General features: G+C 49.5%; 1 pseudogene; it reads left to right on the plus strand.

Annotated features, from left to right (window-relative positions):
- The first annotated feature begins 4886 nt into the window (after positions 1 to 4886).
- Positions 4887 to 26562, plus strand: LOC149344195 (uncharacterized; annotated as a pseudogene).
- Positions 26563 to 27987: the final 1425 nt, after the last annotated feature.

A 27987-nucleotide genomic window follows, 5' to 3' on the forward strand; every position in this document is an offset into this window, starting at 1 on the left:
TGTGGTTGGTCGCGTACAGCTCCGAGCGACGGCGCGAGGTGGGTACCTGTTTCTCATCTGTCATGACGTCATCGTGTCACGTGGTTGGTCGCGTACAGCTCCGAGCGACGGCGCGAGGTGGGGGTCCTGTTTCTCATCTGTCATGAGGTCATCGTGTCACGTGGTGTGACGTCATCGTGTCACGTGGTTGGACGCGTACAGCCACGGTGACGGCATGGGGCATAGCTCTAGCAATATGCTTCGCATAAAATCGATTCTCTTTGTGGCTATGCTGACATGTGTTCAGCAGGAAGAGACGCATTTGTCACCGAAAAATGCGGATTCAAAAATCTTCCCGCAGGTCGATTCAAACTGGCGACCACCTTACAGAAAGGCCCAGCCATTCTGGATAATCGCATTATTTCAATGGTAACTTCTTTAAGAACGCAATGTTTTGTCGCGAAAGCTTCACTAAGGGACCTCGGGCTTCAATCGCTGGCTGCGCAAATTTAACCTTCAGGTGAGCAAGAGGTCAAGCCATGAAATAGAAATTAAATCCATATCCTTGACTAGGAGTCGAACCCGCCGCTTCGCGAACAGGTCTCTTTTAAGGGCCGCTCAGCGAGACCCCTAGCAATCTCCGATTTTTTTCTTTATTGCGTGGAAATAGTACCGAAAAGAAAAACCTCAGCATGCTTACGACACAAAACACCCGGCCACCATACATACCCCTGCATCACACCACACTTTCCAAAACACCAAAACTCTGGGAAGAAGTCACATGCATCCAGATAGGGGAGCCAGCTAGGCGGCTCTTGCAAAGCTCATATATTCCCCGCATCAAAGCGCATTGTTCAAGAAACAAAAACTTCGACGACCGGGTAGATTCGGCGTGGCGGTCCTACACGCGGCTCTTCCAGAGACTAAATTGTCGCAGCAACATAAATAGGTCCTAGGGAACAGCACAGTTTTTCTCCACAGGCAAAAAACGGATGCTGTAGCGTGTGATGTAAATGTCCTTCTAAGTTTTTCGTGGTAATATGTCCAGAAGAACACAGCATCAATGCACAGAATTAAACAACGGTCAAATGTCTCTCGTGTACTACACAGGCGGCAATTCACCGACCTTGGCGCAAGCATCTCCTTAGCATGAAGCCATGCCTTCACTGGCAGCGTAGATGTATGCAGTTTAAAGAAGAATGTTTTTGCAGCAGAAGAAATGTACATTTCCCTAACACGCTTTAAAACACTGCTGTCTAGGAACTCCAGAAAAGGTTGCCGATACAACAGTACAAGAAACATATACTCTGTAAGTGCCTGAGTCATCTGCCTTCTGGAGAGGCTATGCAGGTAGTCTAAAGCAAAGTGCAAAGTGAGGAAATTGAAGGTATGAGCAACTTCCTTAAGAAATCCCCATAAAGCACCCCCCCGCCCCCCTCGAATGTGTCCAGCAGGTGAAAACAGGAAAGGCAAATGAACACTGGGACGCCTAATAAGCACAGCTACTGAAAAAGGGTGGTGAAAAACGCGAGCTTCTGAAAAAATGCGCAACAAGCTGATGCCCGAATAATTGAACAAGGCCTATTCCACCGGACTCTAGAGAAAGAAATAGGTTATCGGGACACGTGGGTTCCCATTGGGAACACATTACGATGGTAGCCAATGTTCTGTGCATTACCTGCAGTTTCTTCCTCGCACAGTGGAGAACCAGCAGCACATAGACAAGTTTTGCAAATAAAAAAGTGTTGCAGACTTGAGCCCAAGCAAACACTGTCAATCCCTACCAAACTAAGCCTCGGTTTCTTGACTTATGGAGCTTTTCTGTGAATCCCAGTAGGCTCCACTGTTGCGAACTTGGTGAAGAGGAACTCCTGGGTAGCGGAGGGTTGCACAGACCCCGCTTATGCCTCCATGATGATTTGGCGTTGTACCCCAATGGCCCAACCAAAACCCCATGGATTTGTCTAAATTAAGAGCCGCTGTCTTCATCAACTTCCATCTGCTCAGTCCCGCGGAGACGCCTACTCACCGTCGTCTTCCACATAGCACAAATCGGTGCTTTCGCTACGATTCGAATGCAGTAAACATTCTCTGTAGTTTTTTTTATGTATGTATAGGAAGATTTCCTCATAACAATCAATATATCCGCAGATGCCTCCAAGTGACACTTGTAATGCTCTGATATTTAATGTCAAAAGCACACCCAATCTGTTTTCAAAGAAAGTCTTAAGTGCTTGAGAATGATTTTGCTACGCATTCGGAGGTTGGACCGTCCTCATCGATATGCGCATAACAGAGTTTTGCGGTGTTACACAGGTGCGTCACAATTAAAAGCGATTTCCGAGGAAGCTGTACTTGATTATAGTAGAGATTTTCCAGCATATACCGTTATAGTAGAAACGTAGCGTCAGCGAACGTAATGCAGAATGAAAAAGTTGCTTAGCGTATTGAAAATCCAACAGACTGTGGTTGATTCGCTGGATCTCGAAACGCATTACACCTCCTCCTCTCCTCCAACTCCTCTCTTGCTAAGATTTTTGAATGGTGTGAAACGTGGGACATGCAACTTAACACTGATAAGACCGTCTTTCTTCGCTTCTCTCGCAAAAAAGCTCCTCTTTCTTTTAACTACAGGCTAGGTTCATCGCCTTTGCTGGAAGAGACTAAATATAAGTATTTGGGTGTCACACTTACTAACACTTTATCATGGAATTTACATATAGATAACATCTGCTCTTCTGCACTCCGCAAACTATACTTCTTAAGACATAAGCTTAAAACTTCTCCCCCTAGCGTAAAATTACTTGCTTACAATTCACTGATTAGACCGAAACTCGAATACGCATGTGTTGTCTGGGACCCGTTTACTAAACACAATATCACCCGCCTAGAAAAGGTACAGAGAAAAGCTGTAAGGTTTATTTACTCTAAATTTTCCCCGTATGTCTCACCCTCTGAAATAATGCAGGTTAATGGTATTCAATGTCTTGCACAACGAAGAAAAAATTTACGTTTGGAATTTCTTTACTTGCTTTGGAAACAAGAATTAGCTATTAACCCTGCCCCATATCTGTCGCTTTCAACGTCGAGGTATACACGCCACCATCATCCTAATTCTCTGACGCCGTATTTTGCACGAATAGATTTATTCAAGTTTTCATTTTTTCCTCGCACAGTAACGGACTGGAATGATTCTTTATTGCCTTTCGCCACACTTTGATGTTTACTAACTTTGTTATTATTGTTTTGTTTGTCATTTTACCCACCCTGCTTGGACCTGTATAAGGTTTGCAGTATTCAATAAAGAAGAAAGAAAGAAAGACAAACGCTGTAAACAGTATTTTTGTCAATGTTAGCAGTCCTGCAAGTTTGTTGGGGACTAATCATGTCCAATGTGATCTTGTCAGCCGTTTCCCTAATTGTATTCTATTAGCGCCTGCCACCACACATGAAATAGACATATCGGCTACAATAATACAAACAACTCCGCACTGTAAGACGTTGCATGGCAAGCCATTCCACTAAAATGTATGTTTATTTAACCTATTTATTTAGTTTTCATTTATTTATACATACTGCAGTCCCTGTTTTGACTATTTCAGGGGTGGGGTTAAAAATTCATACCAAAACTACGGCAGGGTACAACACGCGCACTAAAGAAACTTAACCTAACCTCCTTGCATGTATAGGCCGAACGTTGTGACAGAGATGGTGCAGCTAATATATTGAAGCAATACGCAATGCACACGACACAAAAAAACATCGTGTAGCATCAATAGCTGTTAAAAATTAGTTAAATGCAATTCACCGCGCTATGCCGGGAATTAAGTCCCAATGTTTAATTGTCCGAGAAGAAAAACTGAAAATATTATTTCGCACGAAGTATAGTTTGACATAAAATCTATGATGACTCCTGGTTGATCGAGGAATATTGGGGGCAAGATAGACATTAGGTGTGAGATGATAAATTGAATTGACGACGCAGTGCAGGAACTTCAGTGAATCCACGAGACAACGCATGGACAGGGAGCGGTGGGGGGAGGGTGTAGATTTAAAGAGGGCAAGGCACAAGAAGGTGAAAAATGGCGATCATAGCGACGAAATATGAACCTGTTTCCTTTCTTTGGATGCTGTCGATTAGGTCAAATTTACATTGCTTATGAGGGTTCCAGACGGGAGACGCGTATTGAATAACCTGAACAATTACGGATTTGTATCTTAATTGCTTAGTTTCTTTTGAGCATTAGTTGATGTTCTCCTCAAATACGCAAGCGTGTTTAGTGCTTTAGTACAAATTGAATTAATATGCTTCACCCAGGAAATGTTAGTTGCAAAAATAACACTGAGACGTGTTCAAAAGTCCTGTCGAATGGTGAACAATTAAAGGCATAACTAAACAGTGAATAGAACGTGATCTTAGTGAAAGACATTCCATGATCCAATCCATGATCAGACGAGGACAATGACAGGACCCTGTGCCCGTGAAACATCGGACGACTTTGCTGAGAGGAGTAGAATTCTCGTTCATCTCAACGAGGTTGCACCGCCTGAGAGCAGGTTGTGGATGCTGCTTCGACTGCTAGGGGAGGGCAGCAGAAAGAAGGGCCTAGACCAGACAGCGGGGAAGGGGGCAAGCAAGCCGCCGAATCGAAGCCAGTTTCGAGTGAAGACGGGAGTTAGGGCAAAACCAAACAGAGTAGTCTAATGGACAACCTTCCCGCCACATATAAGACCATGAGAGAGGGTTACCACACGAGAGTACAGCACTCCTGCTGCACCAGTGATCGTTCTTTCTCGCCAGACTGAAGGTGGCAACATCTACGCTGAGGAATTTACGTGATGTAGAGGGGAAGGTAACCATCTTAAATGAACTTGTCTTTGTTAACTCCGCCCGTCACACAATTATGGATTCGAACTCCAAGTAATAAGCATATTTATTGGGTTCTAGTGCCTTAAGAGCCGGACCAAGTAAGGAAATAAGCTCTATGGTGTGGTAAGGGAAGAAGCTGTGACATGTTGGCGGACTGCCAGGCCCCAGCCCGCTGGGGAACGATCGGTTGAGTTTCGGGTGGTTGGTTGAGGTTTTGTTTTTCTCCCTGAGCCTTTGCCCTTGTCGTTTTGTGGGCATCAAGCACACGGTGAGGCCGTAAGCCCGGGGTATGTCTACCCAGTCTCCCGGCCAGGGGAGCTCCTCCTGGTCGGCATCCCTTTCCCCTGATGTCTTGCCCTTCGAGGCTTTTTTGCGCAGTGGCGTCGGCTGCATCCCGGTTGCGCTGGTGCCTAAGGATGGTGGCGCCATCAAGATGACCAATCCTAGAATTGTTCGGGCTGCGCTCCAGTCAGCCACTTCTCCTTATGAAGCCATCAGTGAGGTCCGCCAGTTTTGACGCGGCGGTATTCTCTGCAGGTCCTCAGACCTCGCCTGCGTCAGAGATCTCCTAGCTACCTCGTCTTTCGCATCTCTCCGGGTAAGCACTTTTATTCCGCCTCATCTGGCTTGCACGAAGGGCATTGTCCGAGGCGTCGACTCTTCGCTGTCTCCAGTTGAGACCCTTGATCTGCTGTCCGCCGCAGGTGTTGTTGCTGTGCACCGCTGTAACCGTGATGTTGGCAACATGCGAGTGCCCACTGAGTCGGTAATTGCCACCTTTGCCGGCACGTCTTGCCCCAGTGAAATAAAGGCCTGGCCTCTAATTTTTCGGGTTGACCAGTTGTCGTCTAGGCCTCTGCAGTGCTCCAACTGCTGGCGCTATGGCCATAGCGCCGGCGGTTGTAAATCCACCTTGCGCTGCTGTCACTGTGGAGAAGATCATGCTACGAGCACTTGCTCTGAGCACAACGAGAAGTGCTGCCTTTGCGGTGGCGCCCACGCTGCTAATTTTTCCAACTGCCCCTCTCGTGCGCAGGGAATTCAGATCCTGGAGGTTATAGACCGGAAACGCTGTTCGCGCCGAGAAGCTATACAGGAAATTAAGGAACGGGCCTACGGGTATGCAGGGGTGACCGCTCATCAGGGAATGACTTTAGATTCAACGCTGACTCAGGCAATTGCGTCTGCTGTGGAAGCGTCCATGACAAAAATGGTAGAGAAAATTGCAGCAAGTGTTTCGGAATGCTTCACCAACGTCCTCGCTTCCCAGCTCACTAATGCTATGCAGACCAGTTTGGCTTCTCTATCGAATGTAATTACCCCTGGCCCCAGGAACAAACTTCTGTACCCACTACTGTTCTTACCTCGGGTACTTCCAGTGACCCTGGAGTTATGTCCGATTACGAGATGATGGAGTCTGACGTGCGGGTCCTAAAGCGTAGCGGGTCCCCGATATCTCCTTCATCTACTTCTCGTTCACAATCCAAATCACAGAAGCAGCAGCTTGGCAATATGCCGAAGGACACCATTTTAGAGCAGGCAGTTGCTGCTGCTCTGCTTTCGAAACCATAGCGTCGTTGCGAGTTTTGCAGTGGAACTGTCGCTCTATTCTTACAGCTTCAACAGATTTACACTGTATTTCTTCCCAGCTTAATCCGGATATCATTATTCTTCAAGAAACGTGGCTTTCAGCCGACAAACATTTTCACTTTAAAAATTATCGTTCATTTCGTCTAGATCGCCAGTCACGAGGAGGGGGTTTGCTAACGTTAGTTTCTTCAAAACTTTGCCACAAGGCTAAGGTATCTTTTCAGCTAATGTCCCCTGACTGTGAGATTTTGGCATTAGACTTTCTTCTTCCTGGGTGCTCCCCATTTTCCTTAGTAAATGTTTATTTCCCCTATGGAGTCCAGGATACTAGACCGCTAGATTCGCTTTTCGCTAGCTGTGGAAACCCACTTCTCATGGCTGGCGATTTCAATTCACACCATGTGTCTTGGGGCTACCGCACAAATCTATGCGGGAAGCGCCTTTGGGACTGGGTTTCTGATAACAGCCTTACGTGTTCAAATTCTGGATCAGCCACTTACCTTTGCGCTCAGTCCAAATCTGTTTTAGATCTTACATTCAGCAGTCCTGGAATTGGCATAATGAATTGGTCGACTGTTGATTGCGGCTCCTCAAGTGACCATATACCTGTTCGTTTTGATATCTTATGTCGTGTAACTCCTGCGGCTCGTCCGTTGCGGACGCATGTAAATTATGACAAATTTGAGACGATGTTGCGCTCTGCCCTCGCGTCAGTTTCTAACATCGCTGAAGATCACCAGTCAACAAGTATATGTCTGGCTTTAGAGGATTGCCGGAAAAAGTCGGAGTTCCTGGTGCGGCCCTCAAATGGGAATTCCTCTAATCATTGGTGGAACGCGGACTGTACGAGGGATTACAGGCGGAGGAAGGCAGCATGGAAAAAGCTTCTTTATAACCAATGCCCAAATAACTGGAAAGATTATAAATTCATAGCAGCCACCTTTAAACGCACAGTTTCTCGTGCGAAAGAGAAATATGACTCTGAACATTTTGATTTTCTTTCAAAGTCAGGCAACCGACGGGCATTATTTGGCTTTTTACGGTCCAGGAAACAGGTCCTGCCTTCTCGTGATTTACAGACATTAGTTATGTCTCCAAAGGAAGCTATCGAGGTGGTTGAATCAATTGCCGCGGGCTTGCATAAGCGGTTCTCGTCTCTATTTCCTTTGCGCCGTATGTTGTTTGCGCACAGGACGCCACATATTTATTTCACTAAAGTCACTCTTTCGGAGCTTTCTCAAGTTGTTCAAAGATTACCAGCTTCTGCTCCCGGTCCTGATGGTGTTACTTCAAAGATGCTCAATATTCTATTTGAGGCGTCTCCGAACTCTTTGTTACACCTGGTCAACTATTCTATCAAACACGCTTGGATCCCTTCTGAATGGAAGCTGGCCAAGGTGATCCCTTTACTTAAAAACCAGGGTGGAGGCTATGAATTGGAAAATATTAGGCCTATTTCTCTAACATCAAACGCGGTAAAATTAATAGAAAGGGTGTTACTTATGCGGGTTTCTGCCTTTGTGGACCGCAGAACTATTCTCAGCCCGTGTCAACTCGGCTTCCGGCCGCGATGTTCGATATGGCATGCACATGTAGATCTTGAGAGTCGTATTCTTCTAGCTCGTCGTTAACGCCTGTATGCTGCTTTGGTTACGCTCGACGTCTCTAAAGCTTATGACAGTGTAGAGCATTCCACAGGTTACAGTCCCTCCAGTTTCCGGAATATTTAGTTGCTTGGATATCTGCGTTTCTCTATAACAGGGAATTTTTTCTGCGTCCATAATGGGGTAAAATCCGAGAGATACAAACAGACGAGAGGTGTTCCGCAGGGAGCTGTCCTTTCGCCTGTGCTGTTCAATATTCTTCTGAGCTCCATTCCTCTCCACCACCATGTTCGCACTTACGTCTATGCGGACGACATAGCATTTTTTGCGGCTGCGCCTGATATACATTCCCTCTATGATCAGTTGCAATCATATTTGAGTTCTCTTGAGCTCTGGTTGAGCAGTTTACACCTCACATTAAATGTTAACAAGTGTGCCGTTCTTGTTTTTCCTCTACAGGATCCTTTCGTGCTCTCTCTTTCATGCAAATTTCAACCAATTCCTCAAGTTCAATCCCTAAAATACCTGGGCGTCATTTATGACGACAAACTCACCTGGCGGCCTGACATTGACCATGTTGCTGTAAAAGGGACTCGTGCCGCAGGCATGTTACGGAGGTTATGTAGTCACAGGTACGGCATGCGCAGGGATACGCTCCTAATGATTTACGTATTGTATGTTAGGCCAATTTTAGAATTTGGCTCTGTGTTGTTTTCTGGCTCGGCTTCATACAAACTTCGTCCTCTCATCCTTTTGGAGAGGGAGGTGCTTCGGATGTGCCTTGGCATCCCCAAATTCGTGGCTACCAATGTGCTGTACCTTGAGGCCCGCATTCCTCCTCTGTTAACCCGATTTCACTTTCTAACTGTGCAGACTTTCCTCAAAATCTTTGGATCCCATTTTCACCGTTCGCAAAGCATTTTCTGTTGCCAGCCGACCTCCTTTTTTGGTGTCCACTGGCCTCGTTTTCATACCCCACAGGTTGTGTTCGTGCAAAGGCTGCTTGAGCCTTTAAACGTGCAGATTTACAACATCTTTCCAGCATTAAGCAGTGGGTCCTCTGTCCACATTGTTTTCGACAACCTTTCTCCTCAAAACGCGAAACTTTTACCACCCCGTATTTTAAATGGTCTATTAGAGGATCATTTAAGGTCCCTACCTACAAAAATTGCAATAGCAACCGATGCCTCTCAGTGCAACGAAAAGGCAGGGGTGGGAATTTACTGTCCGAGTTTAGACTGGTCCTTTTCGCTGCGCCTTCCGGATTTCACCCCTATTTTTCAAGCTGAGTTTCTGGCAGTAGTTCTTGCTCTGCGCAAGCTTGATCCTTCTATTTCTGCAGTGGCAGTCATTACCGATTCTTAATCTTTGTGTTCGTCCCTCGCATCGCATGTTGACTGTCCCACTTTAAGCACTTTTTTATCGCTTCTTCCTTCGCATTTGAGCCTTGTTCACTTGATATGGGTACCCGGCCACAGCAGCGTGACTGTCAATGAGATCGCGGATAACCTTGCAAAGGCTTCCCTAAGCGGCCCTGTGTTGCCCATCATCCCGGCTACAGCGTATATCACAGCATCTAGGTTCCGGCGACGAGCGTTATTAAGCGTGCAAGACACAACACTTTTAACATCGGTGGAATATCAGCATCTGAAATATTCCTGGAGCGGGAAAATTTGTCCATCTCGGCAGCTAGAAGTATCTCTGACGAGGTTGCGCTGCCGCATCCCCCCTCTAAATTTCTATCTGCACAGATCTGGTTTGGCGTTATCTCCCCTCTGTGCATTTTGCCGTGAGCCTGAATCTATCGATCATTTTTGGCTCCATTGTCGTCGTTTCACCTCTTTGAGAAGAAGACTGCTGGAGTTGCCCTTACTGCAACTTGGCCTTAGTTTGGCAGCCCACACTTGCTATCTTTTGGTGCCACCACACTTGGGTTCAGCCACAGGTCTGTTTGTGACGCTGTTCAAAATTTCTTGCTGGAATCTCATCGACTACCTTGCTAAAGCTATCAGTATTTTCTTTTTATGCTTCATTATTTTTCGAATTATTCTCTTTTCTCTCTTTCACTCTCTCTCCAATCCAAACTCCTTTATATATATTTTTTTTATGATTATTGAGACTTGATACTGCACCTTTTCCTTTCGTCAAAAACCAAGCCGAACAAAACTAGTGGGCCTCCAGCGTTTATTGGCTTTATTGACGTTGGCTTTGACAACGTTGATATAGGAAAGGCGCACAACTGGCTCCTGGGTCGCTGGACACCTCAATCTCGCTTTCATGTACGTGGCGTTGGTGTCCACTAGCAAAAACCAGCTTTCGCTTAATATCCTGTGCTTAGAAATGCTAAATCGCCAGCAACTTTTTTGCCACATCCTTCCAGTTGTAAAGAGAGATGGGCATATAGGAATGACAAGGGCGCCTGAGTGGAACTACATATGGCTCCTGGTCGGTTGTTTTTTTTTTTATCGTCCGGGGTTGAATTCCTATGCAACAGTGGGGTATCGGCCAGCACAAGGTGTTGAATACCAAAAAAGGGAGGAGGAATAGGGAGAGACGTTTTAAGTGACAATGCAGATACTTCAGCAACCGTTCGTATCCGCTGTGTTACTGGGTGTATGGGATCGGTATTGCAGAAAAAGGGGTAATGTATGAGAGATTCGAAGAGAGACGGTACGAAAAGGTTTTTAAATCTTCACCTCAGGATGCCAATCATCAGGTGGGCAAACAAATGGTCAATGAAATGTTCCCCTGCGATTGTTAAGGAAAGAGTTTTAATGTAGGTTCTTATTTTCAGTTTACTCCACGGTTTCAACAGAATGCGAAATTCGCAGCGCCATCTTTTGCTAGGGCCTTGACTAGACCCGACATAATGGTTCGGTCGAGGAAAATGAACTGATGCCCAGGGTTGGGCACATTTATGTATATAAAGCCGCCTGTGCATTCGGTGCGGGATGAATGATTTTATTACTGCTGCGCTCTCGCTATGCACTCAGCCAAGAGTTAGGAGAAAGAAGGTGTGTTTCAGCCACACGTACATTATTTTTTCTACTTGGTGTTAATGTTTTCAAGGGCCCCAATGCAATCCGAGGTATTCAGAAGTCAATCCAATGAAATCCGAGGTATGCAAAAGTGCACTTACGGGCTCATAGAAATCGCTTTCTGGCCTGATCTTTCAAAGATCGTTACTAGCTATGCTTTCAAATAACTATACAGTGCGCAACCGTTGCTATTAATGATAAAAGAGAATTGCGCATTTTTTTTTTCTTTTTGAGCTCCCTGACCGCGTAATTTTGAGTGCCCTAGCACTTAAGGCCCCGATCTGAGATTTCCCAATGTCTGCCTAACCAAAGCCTCTGGCAAGTGGCCCATCTCAGAGGGTCGGCAGGTCGTGTGCATCCTGCCAGAAGGCTTTATGGCCAACTATGTAATACACTTTCCAAGCCCCGGCACCACTAACAGATTGGCTTTGCTGGCCACTGAACTTGACCGCTGCATTATTGCAAAGCCGAACATCACTCGCGTTTAAACAGTAGACAGAAAATCGTTTCATGCATAGACCAACCGGCAGTTAATTTTGTGAGCCTTGATTCCAGGAACCTGTTTGCTTCTGCCGCCGCTTTTGTCCGGTACACCTGCGAAAGGTGGCCTTCTGAATGTGAGCTGGACAGCGCCACCTCTCACTCATCAGTTGTTGGGTTATTGATTACTGGAATACCTGGATTCTAATGGCACGCCCATACCATGTGATATAAGTTAGCCACTTCACCACATAAGGCGCAATGCAGATCGTAGAAATTTGGAAACATATAGCTGAATTTCACTGAGTTTACATAGGTATATGATAAGTATTTGATGAGTAGTAGATTTTTGTGCGGCTCGGTGTACACTTTCCTTTGCATTTAAACGCCAGTTTATTGCACTGTGCTTTTCATGTCGCCTTTATCTTTTTCTATTAATGTGCAATAAATCCAGAACACAGATTTCACACTGCCCTCTTAAACCGAGCTGAAACCCAAACCGAAATGATAACCGAAGTATGAGCACACCTTATTCGCATTTGAACTAGCTACGCTAAATCGCCAGTAAATTTTTACAGCTAGCATGCGGTGGTGTTATCAATTAGAAGTACAGAAAGGTGGGCAAGTTGGTTATTACTATCCATGGTAAAACAGCGCGGAAAAAACACGAGGACGGAACAAACACGACAACACGAGCGCTGTTTTAGCACTTCAAGAAAAGCATCAACAGATACACCGCAAACATTGCGGAAACGCACTTCATCATTTTCCTCACTTATACATCCTCTTACAAAGCGCAGCAAACACTCATGAGGAATCGAATAATATAGATCCTCGACATCAACACTGAACACATGACAGTCACCAGGATTATTGTTCTGAAGGTACTGAAGGATTATTGTTCTGAAGGCAGCGCTCGTGTTGTCGTGTTTGTTCCGTCCTCGTGTTTTTTCCGCGCTGTTTTACCATGGGTGTTATCAAGCATATAGCCTGGTCTCAGGTTCTGCGATCAGATTGTGACCTCAGGGCCCGCATGGTGCGCACTGTTGAGAGACTTACCGAAAGCACGAAGGCCTGAAGCAGGTTGTCCGGAACCAGGTTTCTGCGTTGAAAACCGGTTCGGTGTTGCGCTCGTCTATTCCGCGGCCTTACCTGAACCAGTCGAGGGGCTCGGCCGCAGCATTGCGCTCGGTGGACGACAGGCCGACCAGGTTAGCGAGAAGCAGGTCTGTCAGACCAGCGGACAGCTGCAGGAAGAGTACGAGGACCAGCAGCCTGCCCGGTCTACGGCCACCGCCGGCCGTCAACATTCGGCACGCTAGCAGCGGAAGTGTGCCTGCGCCCGAGATGCGCAAGAGCAGTTCCCCTGCGAGGAGCGACAGCGCTGATTAGAGCGGGGCGCTAGGCCTGAGCCCTCGTACGACTTATCTGGCACAGCGAGCGGGCGATGGACGCCTCGAGGAGCCGGCAGCTTGATGAGCAGTCCAGTCACGGTCGCCAGCGAAGGTGGCGAGACCAGTCGGATCAACCGCTGGCGGGTGCTGCGTCGGGAAGGCTTGTGCGTCGTAGCACACAATGTTGCGATACCGGAGGAAGCCATCTTCTCAGGCACCGCTGATGGCGATGTCCATGCGTAACATGTCCAGCACACGCCAGCTGTCTTCAATGATCATGCTTTGCTATCGAGGAGGCGTCTGCCCACTCTCTCATTTCTTCCGCGCAGTGTTCCAATGGCACAGGAAGTACACACGTCGTTTTTTTTTGTGAGTGTTCAATTCTATTCACGATTATATAATTTCATATGGTAGATTCCTCTGCTAGAATGTTAATTCACAACTTTTCTTTCTCCGTATTTTTTTTGTACAAATTCTAGCTCTGCGTCCAAAAATTTTAGATTTAAATATACTCCATTCCCTGTACATGAGTGCGGTTGTATCTGCTATGCACCCTGGCCAATCCCCCGCCGTGGGTATGTGCCATTCAGCCCAAGGACATCATCATCATCATCATTATCGAGTAGGCGTCTGCCCACTCTCTCATTTCTTCCGCGCAGTGTTCCAATTGCACAGGAAGTACACACGTCGTTTTTTTTTGTGAAAAAGGCACAGCGGTTGGCCCGAAGGCTCCTCACATGACCGGCTACTGTAAACTACTGATAAGGAAGAGGAGAACAAAGGGGGTTACCAAACTTTAAATACTCTTTTCATATAGCACGTATAGCGCCAGGCGACGCTATAAAGCGCCGGCGCTGAGATCGGCGTTACAGCGCGCGCTAGAAAAAAAAATAAAGATGGACAGCGCGTGCTCGGGGCGCACGCCCGGCACGGGCAGTTCGGAACTAGAAGCCTGCCACGCTGGTCGTCTCTCTCTGGTGCTCCGCTGCGACCCCGCTAATACCTCAACAGTGGTGACCTGGCGAACCGTGCCTTCTATCGCAGCGGCGTTCCAGCATGGCGTACTGGCAGCACCCAAGTTTCGACCCGCCGCTCCCGGCGTTCCGGCCTGCAGGCGTCGGCGGGTGGTTCGCCCAACTGGAGGCTGCGATGTACCTGAACGGCATCACCATCCAGCCGTTCAAACACGAAGTCCTTTGTGACATCCTCCCGGCCGACCTCCTGCGTCGGCTCACCTACTCTGCTTTCGGCGGCCGGCCATACGATGAGCTGCGTGCGTCCGTCTTGGCGTACTTCGGCGCCTACTACGTTCCGCCGCCGCTCTACGACGCAGCGGACCCGTTTTCGCCGCCGCCAGCCTCTGGCCCTGCACCGGCCTCGCTCGCGCCCACGCAGCCTTCATCAGAACCCGGCCCGCCTCAGCAGCCTCTCGCCGCCTCGCCGCCACTCCCGTCCAGCGTCTCCAGCCCGGCTGTCTCTCTCGACGCCACACCAGGTGGGATCCGCACGAGCTCCGCCTCGCGTCCTGCTCCCACTACTCTCCTACCCGCGTCTCTGGCTCTGCCTCCTTGCGCTTCAGCGGCCTTGTCGCCAGAGCCTCCTGCAGCCAAGGACGACTCTGCGGCAGCAGCCGTGCCGAGGCTTCCGGCATCTCCATCTACCTCGTCACTACCGCCAACAGCTCTGCAGGCCTCTTCTGTGAGGTTGAAGCCGTCGCCCGCTGATGCTAAAGAGCCCTCGACAACGACCAAGCCTGCTTGTCACACTCCCAGCCCCTCAGAAGGTCCGCAGAGCACTACTCGTCATCAGGAGCAGGATAAGAAGGCCAACCCGGTGACAGCAGTAACAGTCATGGCGGTTCCCACCAGCCCCACTTTGCCTGAAAAGGTTCCTGACCCGGTGTCAGCGCTTTCTCTCAAGCCCGACCAGTCCACTGATGTGGGCCCTTCTTGCTCCCCGCCGGTGTTTGCATCTTCAAAGCAGCTTGACACCGCTCGCTGGGCCGCCACCTCATGCCCATTCCCGGTGAGCCCATCTGTCCTTCCTATCGCGAGACGCGCCTGCAAGCCCCATCAGAGCCCTGTCGCTCACAATGCGCAACCCGCACCGCTTACCATGGCTCTCTGGGCATCTGCCAGCTTCGCAAGTGACTCTGCCTCCGCGACAGACGACACAGCCACCGAAGGTGGTGGCCTGCTTGCGGCATGGACGCGTTTGGGCGGGCCCCATCCAGCACTGCCTGTGGTCGGAGCACCAGCGCATCCCGTTCCTTTCGATGCTCATGTGCCGGACTTCTGCCCTACTTCTCCAACTAGTGCTACCAGTATCGAGTCGGCCATGGCTTTCACGCCAGATGGCAGCCGCCCGTTGCTCACTCCGCCTACGCCTGCCTTGAAGTTGTTTCGCCGCCTCGAGCACCATCTGCCACACCCTCTGGGGCAACGCACTGCAAACGCTCGCAAGACTGGCCGCCGGTGTATCTTCAGGCTATCCTCGAGCGCACTGTCAGCCGTACCAGTTGCCGTCAATACTTGTTTCCGGCCATCCCGTCGACGTTTCCTGGGTGACTTTTCATGTCGGCTGCCGCTGTCATCACCATCCCCTTTATGCATCCCTCGCCCGTTGCGCAGCAGCCAGGCTCGTCCACCTGAGCCCGCGCACTCCCCCCGACGGCTCTTCCCGGAACCTGACATGAACTTACCGGACACTCCATCTCTGGCTACTCCATCTCTGCCCCGTCGGCGCGCAAAATTCGCCGTTCCGTCTAGGCGGGGGGCCCTATAGCGCCAGGCGACGCTATAAAGCGCCGGCGCTGAGATCGGCGTTACAGCGCGCGCTAGAAAAAAAAATAAAGATGGACAGCGCGTGCTCGGGGCGCACGCCCGGCACGGGCAGTTCGGAACTAGAAGCCTGCCACGCTGGTCGTCTCTCTCTGGTGCTCCGCTGCGACCCCGCTAATACCTCAACACACTCTTCTGATTTTCGGTCACCCATCTGACAGCGGTAGAATTCTTCTTGACTTGAATTTGCCTTTTCCATTTTCTGCTAGTTTGTTATTCAGAAACGTTTTTGCGTACTTGTCAGTCGCCACCTAAGCCTTAGCCAGTCCCTAGCGCTAGGTACCCGTCTATTACCACTTCATGACACCAGTTGCAAAAATTAAAGGATTGCAATGAAGCGCGGTTAACAGCGGAAAAGCGAAAGCCTTTCCTCTCTTTCTCCTTTTTTTAATTTGTATGTTATGGGGAGTATGATCAACTATGTCGACGTTCATGGCTACCATGACGTCCGAATGACCTATGCGGGACTGGAACGCGCGACCTTCACGGAACACAAACCAACAACCTTTCTAGAACTTGAACCCACAGCCTCTTGCGCGATCGCTATCACAATCATTACTAACATCACTACTATCATCATAATCGCTACCACCGACTATCACAATGACTGTCATCATCGCTATCACCATCTATTACTATCGCTATCACCAAATCGTAATACTAATTCTCTATCCCTAACTATCATCATCACTGTCACTATCCATCTCATGCATTATTACTATCAGTAGCTATCATTATCGCTATCTCTCATTATTTTTTATTGTTTACTAATCATCTCTACTATCATTTAATATATGTTGCTTATCAACTGCTGCTTAATCAAATTTTACATTTTATTTTATTTACCGTAAACCTTAGGATTGACAGTTCGAGCGTACTCTTTTGCAGAAAACTTCCACCCACGCCACTCATGACCCAAGAAAGGCCTCGGCCTTAATAACGACAGTGAGGATAGTAGTGAGACGGGAATATACAAAACCCCTTCAGGAGAACCGGCAATGCTATCCTCGAATCAAAACCTGTTTGTTGCAAGACGCCCAGAAGCGCCTGCGTTGCCCGGAGAGTTTTCCATCTCTCCGGCCAAGCGCCCAGTACAAGGCCCTCCCAGAGTGGCCCACTCTCCAAACGCGCCAAGGGAGCGGCCAATGCGAGTCTCCCTCACCATTCAATGGTAAGATTTCACAAAACCCAGGTCCCGCCTACGAAACTCTCCTCGATTACTTCAACACTATCTGGATTGGAAGCACACCACTCCCCATAGATTGGAAAACGGCACTAGTAACTTTCATTCCCAAGCCAGGTAAAGCCATTAACACCGACAACCTCCGGCCCATCTCCCTCACTTCGTGTGTGGGGAAGCTGATGGAGACTATGGTCCGCGACAGATTGTCGGCTTTCCTGGATCAGCAAAACATTTTCGCAGACACCATGTACGGTTTCCGCCCACACCGGTCCGCACAAGATGTCCTGTTGCAACTTCACAAGGAGATTCTCGACCCCGTCGAGCACCCCAGCAATGATAAAGTAGTCGTCGCACTTGACTTGCGGGGGGCTTTCGACAATGTGACCCACGAGATCATCCTATCCCACTTGTCGCAAACAGACTGTGGGCGCAATACTTTCAATTATATCAAACAATTCCTTACAGATCGCCAATCCTATATCCTGCTGCAAGACACAGAATATGGCCCATATCAACTTGGCACACGAGGGACCCCACAGGGAGCTGTCCTCTCGCCATTACTATTTAATCTGGCCATGATGAAGCTCCCTACCCAGCTGGCAGAGGTCGCCGGTGTGCAGCACGCTCTGTATGCGGACGACATCACCCTCTGGGCAACACAACAATCGGTTGGAGATATCGAGACCAACCTGCAACAAGCGGCAGCTATTGTGGACGAATACCCTCGTCGCTGTGGTCTTGAATGCTCCCCGAGCAAATCGGAATTTGTGCACATACGCCCCAACTCAAAGTGCACAACCAAAATTGCCCTTTCCCTACTTAGCGGACCGATACCTGAACACGAGGAGATCCGGGTACTGGGGCTTTTCATTCATCATAGGCGCAAGATAGACACTACCCTAAACAAGCTACGTAAGGTGGGGGACCAGGTGGGTCGGATGCTCCGCCGGGTGTCCAATAAAAGGGGGGGACTACGATGCAAAGATGCCCTGCGGCTGGCCAATGCATTCGTGACCAGCCGGATTTTATATTCACTTCCACCTACGCAAATGCGATGAGAATGCCTTAGAAGTAGTTCTCCGCAAGATTTATAAGAGAGCGCTCGACCTCCCCATAACGACGTCCAACAAGCGTCTCCTCGGTCTGGGGATGACCAACACCTTTGGGAAGTTACGAGAAGCTCATCTTAACAATCAATACTTGCGCCTAAGCAAAACACCTGCGGGGAGCCGCCTTCTGACCCGCTTACACATATCCTACGCAACACATACAGAAGAACGGGTCCGCATCCCTGAAGCCTGGCGCTTTGCACTCCAGGTGCGACCCCTTCCGAAGAACATGACTGCAGACACCCATGATGGTCGCCGTCTCGCGCGGGCGGAGGCTATTTCTCAACAATATGGCCATAAGCCAGGTGTCTTCTATGTGGATGCGGCCGGCCCACACCATGGGGGTTGGTACACGGCGGCCGTCATCCACCAAAACACTACAGTTCAGGGCCTTACTTTCCGTGCCCCAAACATTACATTTGCGGAAGAGATAGCCATTGCACTGGCCGCCGCCGATCCAGAGTCCCGAGTCATTATTACGGACTCCAGGGGCGCCTGCCGCAATATTGAGCAAGGGTATACTCCAGACCGTGCTTTCAAAATTCTCCACGCATGCGAATACACAGGGTTTCCGACCCATCGTACCATCGTGTGGGCTCCGGCTCATGCGGGTCTTGAGGGGAACGAGGCAGCCGACGCTGCCGCCCGCGCGCTTACTCACCGGGCGTCGCCTCATCCGCTGCCTGATCCGGAATTCAATTTCAATCCGGCCATCACCTTTAAAGAGATCACCTCTCTTGATCAAAATTTTCATGGTTTCTATCCCCCTCCCTGTAAAGGCCTCACCAGGGTGGAGGAGCGCTGGCTTCTCCGCCTCTATACCAATACTGTACTGTGCCCGGCAGTACTTAAGCACTTCAATTCTTCTTTCTCGGGCGCGTGCCCACACTGTGAGGAGCAGTTTTCGGACACCTACCACATGGTGTGGGCATGCCCTTCCAATCCTGCCTACCCACCCCACCTCCACCCCACTCGAGAGGACTAGGAAGCTGCCCTGCGCGGCTGCTGCGAACTCCATGCCCAACAGGCATTGGTAGCTAGAGCCCGGGCCGCTGCGGAAGCTACAGGGATCCCGGACTAGGGATCCCTCCTAGTGTTTGTAAGGGGCGGGCCCTTCCGGCTCGCCCCATCGACCTCTCACTGTAAATAGAAATAAAAGTTTTCCTCCTCCTCCTCCTCCCCGCGCTTGTAGGAAGCAGCAAAGCCACCACCTCAGTAGCAGCTATCCGTCTTTGCATCTGCTGTGCTGAACTGTAAGAAAAACACAGGCGTCACTAAGGGGTTGCGGAACTCGCATGCGAGGCTCGCAGGCGGGACTTGAAAGCGGCCCAGAACAAAGGGCCATCGACGTGGGCTAGGGCAGTGCAGCTGATAGGGTCAAAATGGTTTGAGGGTTAAGGAGGTTTAAACTATATATATATATATATATATATATATATATACACACACACACACGCACACACTCGGGAACAACGTAGACTCGGCTCCGCCTGTATGCGATCAATCGAGATAAATCTGGTCGCGTCTTGCAACACGAAGCGATAAAGCGCCGTGCTGGTAGCTTTAAAGAATGAGCAACCGAACGCCACAAAGATTCGTGGCACCATTCACTACCTCGCTGCATGCGAATTTAAAACGAAACGAGGTATTAAGAAGGTAGTAACGTGCAGAAAACGTCACATACAAATAAGAGGACGCTGGAGGCAGCGCGAAACACGTGCCTACGGGTCTGTCTTGGCCTCCCGAACAGCTCCTCCACCTCGGGAACAGTTGCGAAAGCAGGATGTCTACCGCGCGAAGTCATTGCCGCGCAGGTAACGATTTTAACCGACCTACGTCATGTACTTAAAGGGAATAAACATTGTAAAAAAGGAGCAATTACTCATTGACATCCACCCGAGCGCAGCCATACGGCTACAAAGGAAAGCTATGCAGCTTTCCCAGAAACTTCGTAGTTAAAAATTCGTCCTGGTCCGGGGCTCACTGGAGCAGTCGCTCTACCAATTGAGCTAACCGGGACGGCAAGCTTATGGTACGGCAAAATGATCAATAGCTCGAAGTGGGAACTGTGTTGGTCAAATATTTAGGGGAATCCCCGAAGGTGGAATAGATTTAATGGGTTATTGACATCCACCCGAGCGCAGCTATACGGCTACAAAGGAAAGCTATGCAGCTTTCTCACAAATTTCGTAGTTAAAGAAAAATTCGTCCTGGTCCGGGGTTCGAATCCGGTACCACCGTTTCACGGGAGTAGTCGCTCTACCAATTGACCTAACCGGGACCTCAAGCTTATGATAGGGCGAGAGCGAATTGATCAATAACTCGAAGTGGGAACTGTGGTAGAGCATCCGCCTCGCATTCGGGAGGTGCTGGGTTCGATCCCCAGTGCCGCCGGGTACCCACCGGTTTCTTTAATGGGTACAAGGTTTCCCCTGGCCGAGTGAGATGCTCGGTCAGGGGAATGCTCGGCCTTCCAATTCTCGGCCGGTCCCCCAGTGTGTGTATGTCCAATCTTTTTTGAGGCCAACAACAACAGCAGCAGCACAAAAGGAACAACGCAAGCCTGCTCCAGTATGAAAAGGAAAGCGATGGGATGTTGTCACCCAGACTTCGCGCACTTTTAGTGGGAAGCTCCCAGACACCCTTAGAGCGTGTGGGGGTAGCGGTCTCGGACTCGAAGGAGATGCCCTCGACTCAGCGTGGCAAACTCAGCGGAGACCAGCCACCAAGTGACAAGAGGTTTTTGGGCGTTCGGTGCCCAGCTTTCGCTGGTCGCAAGCCAGAGAATGGGTCGGAGCCAGAGGTTTACAAAACAAAGTTTATACAGCAATTGAGACGATACAGAGGGTTTCACAAACACTGGTACAAACACATACCAAGTGATTAACGAAACAGTGCAACACGTGCAAAGTTAAACTCGAGAGAGAGTACAATACAATGGCAATATTGCACCTAAAGTGCACTCACACAAGAGAGAGAGGTAAACAAGCAAAACACAATTTGTTCACCGGGCACTGCGGCAGTCCGACGACCAGAGTTCCATGACGATGCCGTCCCGCAGACTGGCGACCGTTGCCTCGTTGGTCCGATGCTGGCCGAGTGGTGTTTTCCCCGGGAGTCGAACGGGCGCGCTTCGATGAAGCTTAAACGGCGGTCCGGACTGACTGATAGCTGTCAGCGTCCTTCTTTTATAGGCTCGCTCTCACGTCTGTTTGTTCTACGCGCCAAAGTAGGCACGCACATACACGCAGCATCTCCAGTGCAGTTTCCCTTTCTTTCTCTCGCCGGCCGCGCGTCCCCATTGGTCAGAGTCAGGAGTCGTTTCGCGAAGGTTCCAGCGTGTTCTAGCGTGGCGCCGTCGTGGCGGCGTCGCCGACGTCGGAGTGCAGAGGAGGGGGACATGTCTTAGCGCACGCAAGGCTTCCCCCTCTTCCCCCGGTCAGCCGGAGAAGCGACTCGGATGTTCTAGAGAGATCGGCGTGGATGACTCATCCCCTCGGCACACGCCGTGGCGGTGGAGAGAGAGGCACGCGCTCGGCGGGGCTTTCCCTCTCTCCCGTTGGGCTCGCGCCGGCGAGACGCTGTGCGCGCGGCGGTTTTTCTTTCTTTGTTTCTAAAATGCGCCGAATTTTGTGACACTGCCCCTTCCTTTAAGAATATTGTGTAACAATATTCACAAAACACAAAATTCGCGCGCACATGCATGCGCTCACAAAGTCAGTGGCGAATGCCAAAATACATACATCAATGCCTTGATGCTTTCAAATACATAAAACAGTACAATAGACAGATTGCACTCCAAAACACGCCGCAGTTCGGCGGTACAATTCGCGCGCACATGCATGCACTCACAAAGTCAATGGTGAATGCCAAAGTGCATACATCAATACAATGATGTTTCCACATGCGTAACTCTATGAAATTTTCACAATGTACATAAAAACACACCGCGATTGGGCAGTACATTAACACAAGGCTACAAACATGGAGCACGCAAATACAAGGCACACTTTCGCCTATACTTCCAAGTTCGGCCTACCCAGCGGGCTCGGAGAATTACTGTTTCCTTCAATCTTTCAGTCGCGCTTTTAATTCCCTTTCGGAAGCGGCTGCGGCTTTTCTTTCTGTCGCGAGCTCTGCTCTTTCGCCTTGTGTTGAGGCTTCTCTTCCGAGCGCGGTTTTGGCTCCGCTTCCTGCTCGTACTCCTGTCTGGTTTTGTGCCCAGACTTCGAGCCCTTCTTCCTTTCCTGCGGCTAGCGCGTCTGTTGCGAACAAAGTTTACGCCAGTTCGCTCATGACGGCTCCGCTCCTCGTGTTCTCTTTTTCGGTGCGCGCTCTTCTGTCTTCTTTTGCGCCTCCAGAATGAGTCCTTGCTGAAAGCTGAGCTTGTTCGTGTGAACTTTTTTCTCACTTTGCTGCGATGTTCCCGCAGTTCACTTGGACTCGACTCAGCTGTCTTCAGCTTAGTTCTGTCTCTGTTCATTTTCTTCCTGAATTTTCTCCAGGGCTTCTGCTTTTCGGCTTCACCTGCTTCGGTGGTGTCCGAGTCATTTCTTTTTACTTTCTTCCGAATTCTCTTTCGGGTCAAGCCCGGTTCACTGTCAATTTCGTCATCCCCGGTGTTCTCTTGCGATGAAGCCACTGGTTCAGCTCCCTTTTGTTCTTCGAGGGCTGAGCTTTCTTCTTCCAAATCCTTTTTCTTCTTTTGGAGCCTTCCTTGTGAGGGGCATTCTGAGCATGGCTCATTAGCCGTTGATGACTCATTCTCCTCACTTTCGCTCAGTGTTGCTTCCTCAGCTTTCTCTGTTACTTTCCTGAGCTTGTTAGTTTCAGTGCAGTGGTGCTCCATTCCTTGTACTGCACTGTCTCCTTCCTCCGAGGCACAAATTTCCTCGCCTTCCTCTTCGGGAAAGCCCTCCTCGCCGCTCGAGGGTTCACTCGGAACGGCTTCCGAGTCTTCACTGAGTGCGCTTTCCTCAGGTATTACTACGTCTGAGCTTTCACGCTCAGTGCCATTTAACCACTCATTCTCGTGGTCTTCCCTGCCGGACTCAGAGGTGTAGCACTCGGACTCCTCCATAGAGATCTCGACTGCTTCTTCGTCCTCAGGCGGCTGCTCTAGGGTCCCCTCGGACTGCAGCGTCAGGTCGTCCTTTACTTTAGTGCGTACTACCTCAGCAGTAGCGACACTTTCAACTTGCTGAGGAAGCGACACTCCGGTCTGTCCTTCCCTCTCTGTGATTTCAGCTGCAGGAACAGGCTGTTCCACAACCTCACTCTCACTAGTGGAGCTAGTTACAACCTCTTCCGTGGTTGTCAACAAATTAGACTCGTTAGTCTTCCATCCGGCCTCTCCGGGGTTAGGCTCCACTGGATCCCTGGCGTTCCTCAAACGCCGCATTTCAGCAAGCTGCCTCTGAAGGATTGCCATCTCTCTTTCAAAAGACCTTTCGGCTTCTTCACGTTTCCTTTGCCTCTCTTTCTCAGCGGCTTCTCTAGCGCGCTGTCTCTCTCTCTCTCTTTCTTATCGAGCCCTATCTCTTTCCTGGTCCACCCATTCTCGCAATTCGGCTCCGGTCATCCCCATCTGGAGACCGACCTCTACTAGCTCCTTTAGCTCCTTAAAGCTCATATTTGGAGACCGAACTCTACATTCAAGGCAACGAATACCTTTCCACGGTGAACCTCACTAACCGCATCGGAGCGGCACCTCACAATATCGCTCTGCTGCTACTACTCGTTTATGACCTCTTCGTAAACTCCTTCCGACTCTTTCTCGGTTCTCTGTGCTTGCAAACACCAAACGTCCTGTCGCGGACGCCAGAATATATTGTCACCCAGACTTCGCGCACTTTTAGTGGGAAGCTCCCAGACACCCTTAGAGCGTGTGGGGGTAGCGGTCTCGGACTCGAAGGAGATGCCCTCGACTCAGCGTGGCAAACTCAGCGGAGACCAGCCACCAAGTGACAAGAGGTTTTTGGGCGTTCGGTGCCCAGCTTTCGCTGGTCGCAAGCCAGAGAATGGGTCGGAGCCAGAGGTTTACAAAACAAAACAAAGTTTATACAGCAATTGAGACGATACAGAGGGTTTCACAAACACTAGTACAAACACATACAAAGTGATTGGGTTTCACAAACACTAGTGCAAACACATACAAAGTGATTAACGAAACAGTGCAACACGTGCAAAGTTAAACTCGAGAGAGAGTACAATACAATGGCAATATTGCACCTAAAGTGCACTCACACAAGAGAGAGGTAAACAAGCAAAACACAATTTGTTCACCGGGCACTGCGGCCGTCCGGCGACCAGAGTTCCATGACGATGCCGTCCCGCAGACTGGCGACCGTTGCCTCGTTGGTCCGATGCTGGCCGAGTGGTGTTTTCCCCGGGAGTCGAACGGGCGCGCTTCGATGAAGCTTAAACGGTGGTCCGGACTGACTGATAGCTGTCAGCGTCCTTCTTTTATAGGCTCGCTCTCACGTCTGTTTGTTCTACGCGCCAAAGTAGGCGCGCACATACACGCAGCATCTCCAGTGCAGTTTCCCTTTCTTTCTCTCGCCGGCCGCGCGTCCCCATTGGTCAGAGTCAGGAGTCGTTTCGCGAAGATTCCAGCGTGTTCTAGCGTGGCGCCGTCGTGGCGGCGTCGCCGACGTCGGAGTGCAGAGGAGGGGGACATGTCTTAGCGCACGCAAGGCTTCCCCCTCTTCCCCCGGTCAGCCGGAGAAGCGACTCGGATGTTCTAGAGAGATCGGCGTGGATGACTCATCCCCTCGGCACACGCCGTGGCGGTGGAGAGAGAGGCACGCGCTCGGCGGGGCTTTCCCTCTCTCCCGTTGGGCTCGCGCCGGCGAGACGCTGTGCGCGCGGCGGTTTTTCTTTCTTTGTTTCTAAAATGCGCCGAATTTTGTGACAGATGTACAAAAGAAAGAGAACAAAAAGCGTCTAAGAAGACACAAGACGAAAAACGCGGGAAAGTAAGGCGCAGAGAGCAAAGACGGAAAGCAGACACTGGAGAGCTCCAGGCAAAACATAGAACACGGCTACGTGAGGCATGCAGCATACGAAGCACGCAAAATACGCAGGTAGTTCTGGCGGAAAACTTATTTTCTTAGAAGGAGGGCCCCTATGCAGGGAGGGACCTTACTCCAGAGGTTCTATGGCTTTCGCTGTCAGCCTGCCCGGTGCAACAGCTGCCACTGGTCTTCCAGACTCCCACACACAGGTAGTGCAGTGTGTGGGACATCACACATGACTTAATTGCGCAAAAAGAGAAGCCTAGAACATCTCCTTCGTCTCCACAAGAATTAACCAGAGTTTACATATGTTCCTGGCTATCTGCTAAAAGTACAATATCGTCCGCATACATTAAACCGGGGAGCAACTGCCCTGCTACGTTTCCACCTCATCTGTACGACATAGTTTACGCAACGTTACTTTCTTGCAGCCTTCCCATATTTACCGTATAAAGCATGAACAGCAGCAGTGACAGAGGACAACCTTGCCTTATTCCTTTGCGTACCTCGACAGTTTTCGTAGTTATCCTTTCCCATGTAATTTCCAATTTTTTTATCTCTTTATTATTATCCGTTACACTATCATTGGCGCCCCTAGCGGCAGCTTCTGTTCCAATATCAAACTTTGGCCGAAGTTTCATGACATTAGCAGCAAACAGTACTGAGGAATTCCTACTAAACCATTAAGAAAGTTGTACCTTCTCACACAGCCAATTAAAGTTCTGTGCCACCTGTCAGGAACAAGAAATTTGGATCACTTGAGAACTTTATTTGTTCACGTAAACAATGGGCAACATGTGTAGTGCAACCTGCAAATACATAAAAGGAAATTGAAGAGGATAGAACTCTTTACGGAAGCATACTAAACATGGCATGCCGGCTGCAGCGGAAAGCAGGAGCCTCCTTTTAGATATCGGTCGTTAGCTACCGCCAGCACTTATATTGGGACCGACATTGCGTCTAATAGACTCCTCCGGCTCTTTTGCTTACAAGTTTTTGGTTGCTATGTTCCCCGCGTATTCGTTACTTTTGACCAAATGCCTCTCTTTACCCTCGCCACTCCACGCAGCAGTCGGCTGGCCTGAGCCAATTGGTGCCCTCCTTTTGGCGGGTGACGATGGACGAGCCGAGCACGGCGAGACCCTGCGTGCTGTTCTCGGTGGCGTTCCTCTTCGCCCTCACTGTGATGATCCTCTTCTTCCTGTTGAAGTCCAGTGAGACCGCGGCCGCCATGGAGAAGACAACCACCACCAGCACTGTCTCTCAGAGTGCGCCCTCCACCAAGCTTCCGCGCGTGCTCGACATGACACTGTTGGACATCGGTGACTTGTCTAGCCGCGAGGCTAATTCGGCGACCGCTGTGGAGACGTCTTGTGAGGAGTCGGATGGCGACGGATTTTCATCGCTGGCTCTTCAGGAATACGCTCACAAAGCGCGAACTCTAAACGCAACTAACTGAATCGGTTTGCACTTTCTTCGATGACGCGACACAGAAACGTTGAGCGCTATTTCATTAAAAATAACATATACATGATGCGTGCTTCGGTAGATCTGCCAGCGCAAGGAGCACAGCTGGTGTTGTCTAGCTTGGGCAGTGTGAAGGGTTCGCTGAAGCTATCTTTAATCCTGGCCAGGTACTCAATTCTCGTGACGGTAAGGGAGACTGCAGTAGAGGTTTGGTATAAAAAAACGCTCCCTGCTTCCTCTGCGAGCTTGGCAGCTCCTATGGCCTCCATGACGGCTGGCTAGGTTGTCCTTGAGGGTAGGCTGTCCGTGCTCACAATAGGCCTTACCGCAAACAATGGGTTGGAGCGAGCAAGGCGGATTTGGGTCCCTCGCGGATAGATTTTCTATCGAGAGAAGCTGAGGTGGCCAAGCACCCTGCTCCAGGCATTTCATCCCAGAATAGCCGAAAATCAGTCCGGGGTAAATCTTGTACCTATTAGAAAACCGGTGAGTACCCGGCGGCACTGGGGATCGAACCCAGAACCTCCCGAATGTGAGGCGTACGCTAAACCCTGCGGATAATTTCCTGTGCCAAAACAGGAGCGTCATGTAAGCATAACCTGGTTAATTCTGATAGTATGACTTTTTTACTATTATAGTTAGGCGCCTGGTAGCAATTTCAAATTTGTAGCTACCTGGTAGTAATAGCCTTGTCACTTTTGGAATATCGAGGCGGCGATTACCATGGGCACCGCAACACAACAAATTTTCGCCATCGCGTGCCCTTTTCGGGGAAAACTGGTTCTCCACGAAGCAACATCAGTTTTGTATCAAATTAAACTGAAGCAAAAATGTGACTATTCGCCGATGATTGCGTGCTATACCAAGAAATAAAAGACGCTAATGACCAGGAAAAACTTAACAATTCTCTAGGAAAAATAGCAGAGTGGTTTGACAAATGGCAGATGGTAATTTTGAAAAAAACGGTCTCTATGTCCATCAGAAGGAAAAAGTGTAAATTATGTATATTCTTTGAATGAGATCAATATCCGTAGTTTGACTGAATATTGATACCTCGGTGTAGTCATCACCTCTGACATAAACTGGACTACGCATATTAAAAGCATAGCTAGCAAAGCAATGAACAAGTTATTTTTCCTTAAAAGGGCCCTTCGTTACTCTACATCTGATACAAAACTTCTTGCTTACGTCACTTTTATCCATCCGGTCTTAGAATACGTTAACATAGCTTGATTCCCCACACTAAAAATAACGTTAAAACACTCGAAGTGGTGCAAAGGAAACCCGTCCGCTTTATCTTCAACTGCTATGGCCGCATGCATTCAGCCACAGATCTTATACGTACGGCAGGGCTTCACACACTGTCCAGCCGTGCCAAATGACACCTTCTAAAGTTTTTGTAATTACTGATTAATAA

This window comes from Amblyomma mixtum, chromosome 5, assembly GCF_055824585.1.
Source record: "Amblyomma mixtum isolate Tamu chromosome 5, ASM5582458v1, whole genome shotgun sequence".
NCBI lineage: Eukaryota > Metazoa > Arthropoda > Arachnida > Ixodida > Ixodidae > Amblyomma > Amblyomma mixtum.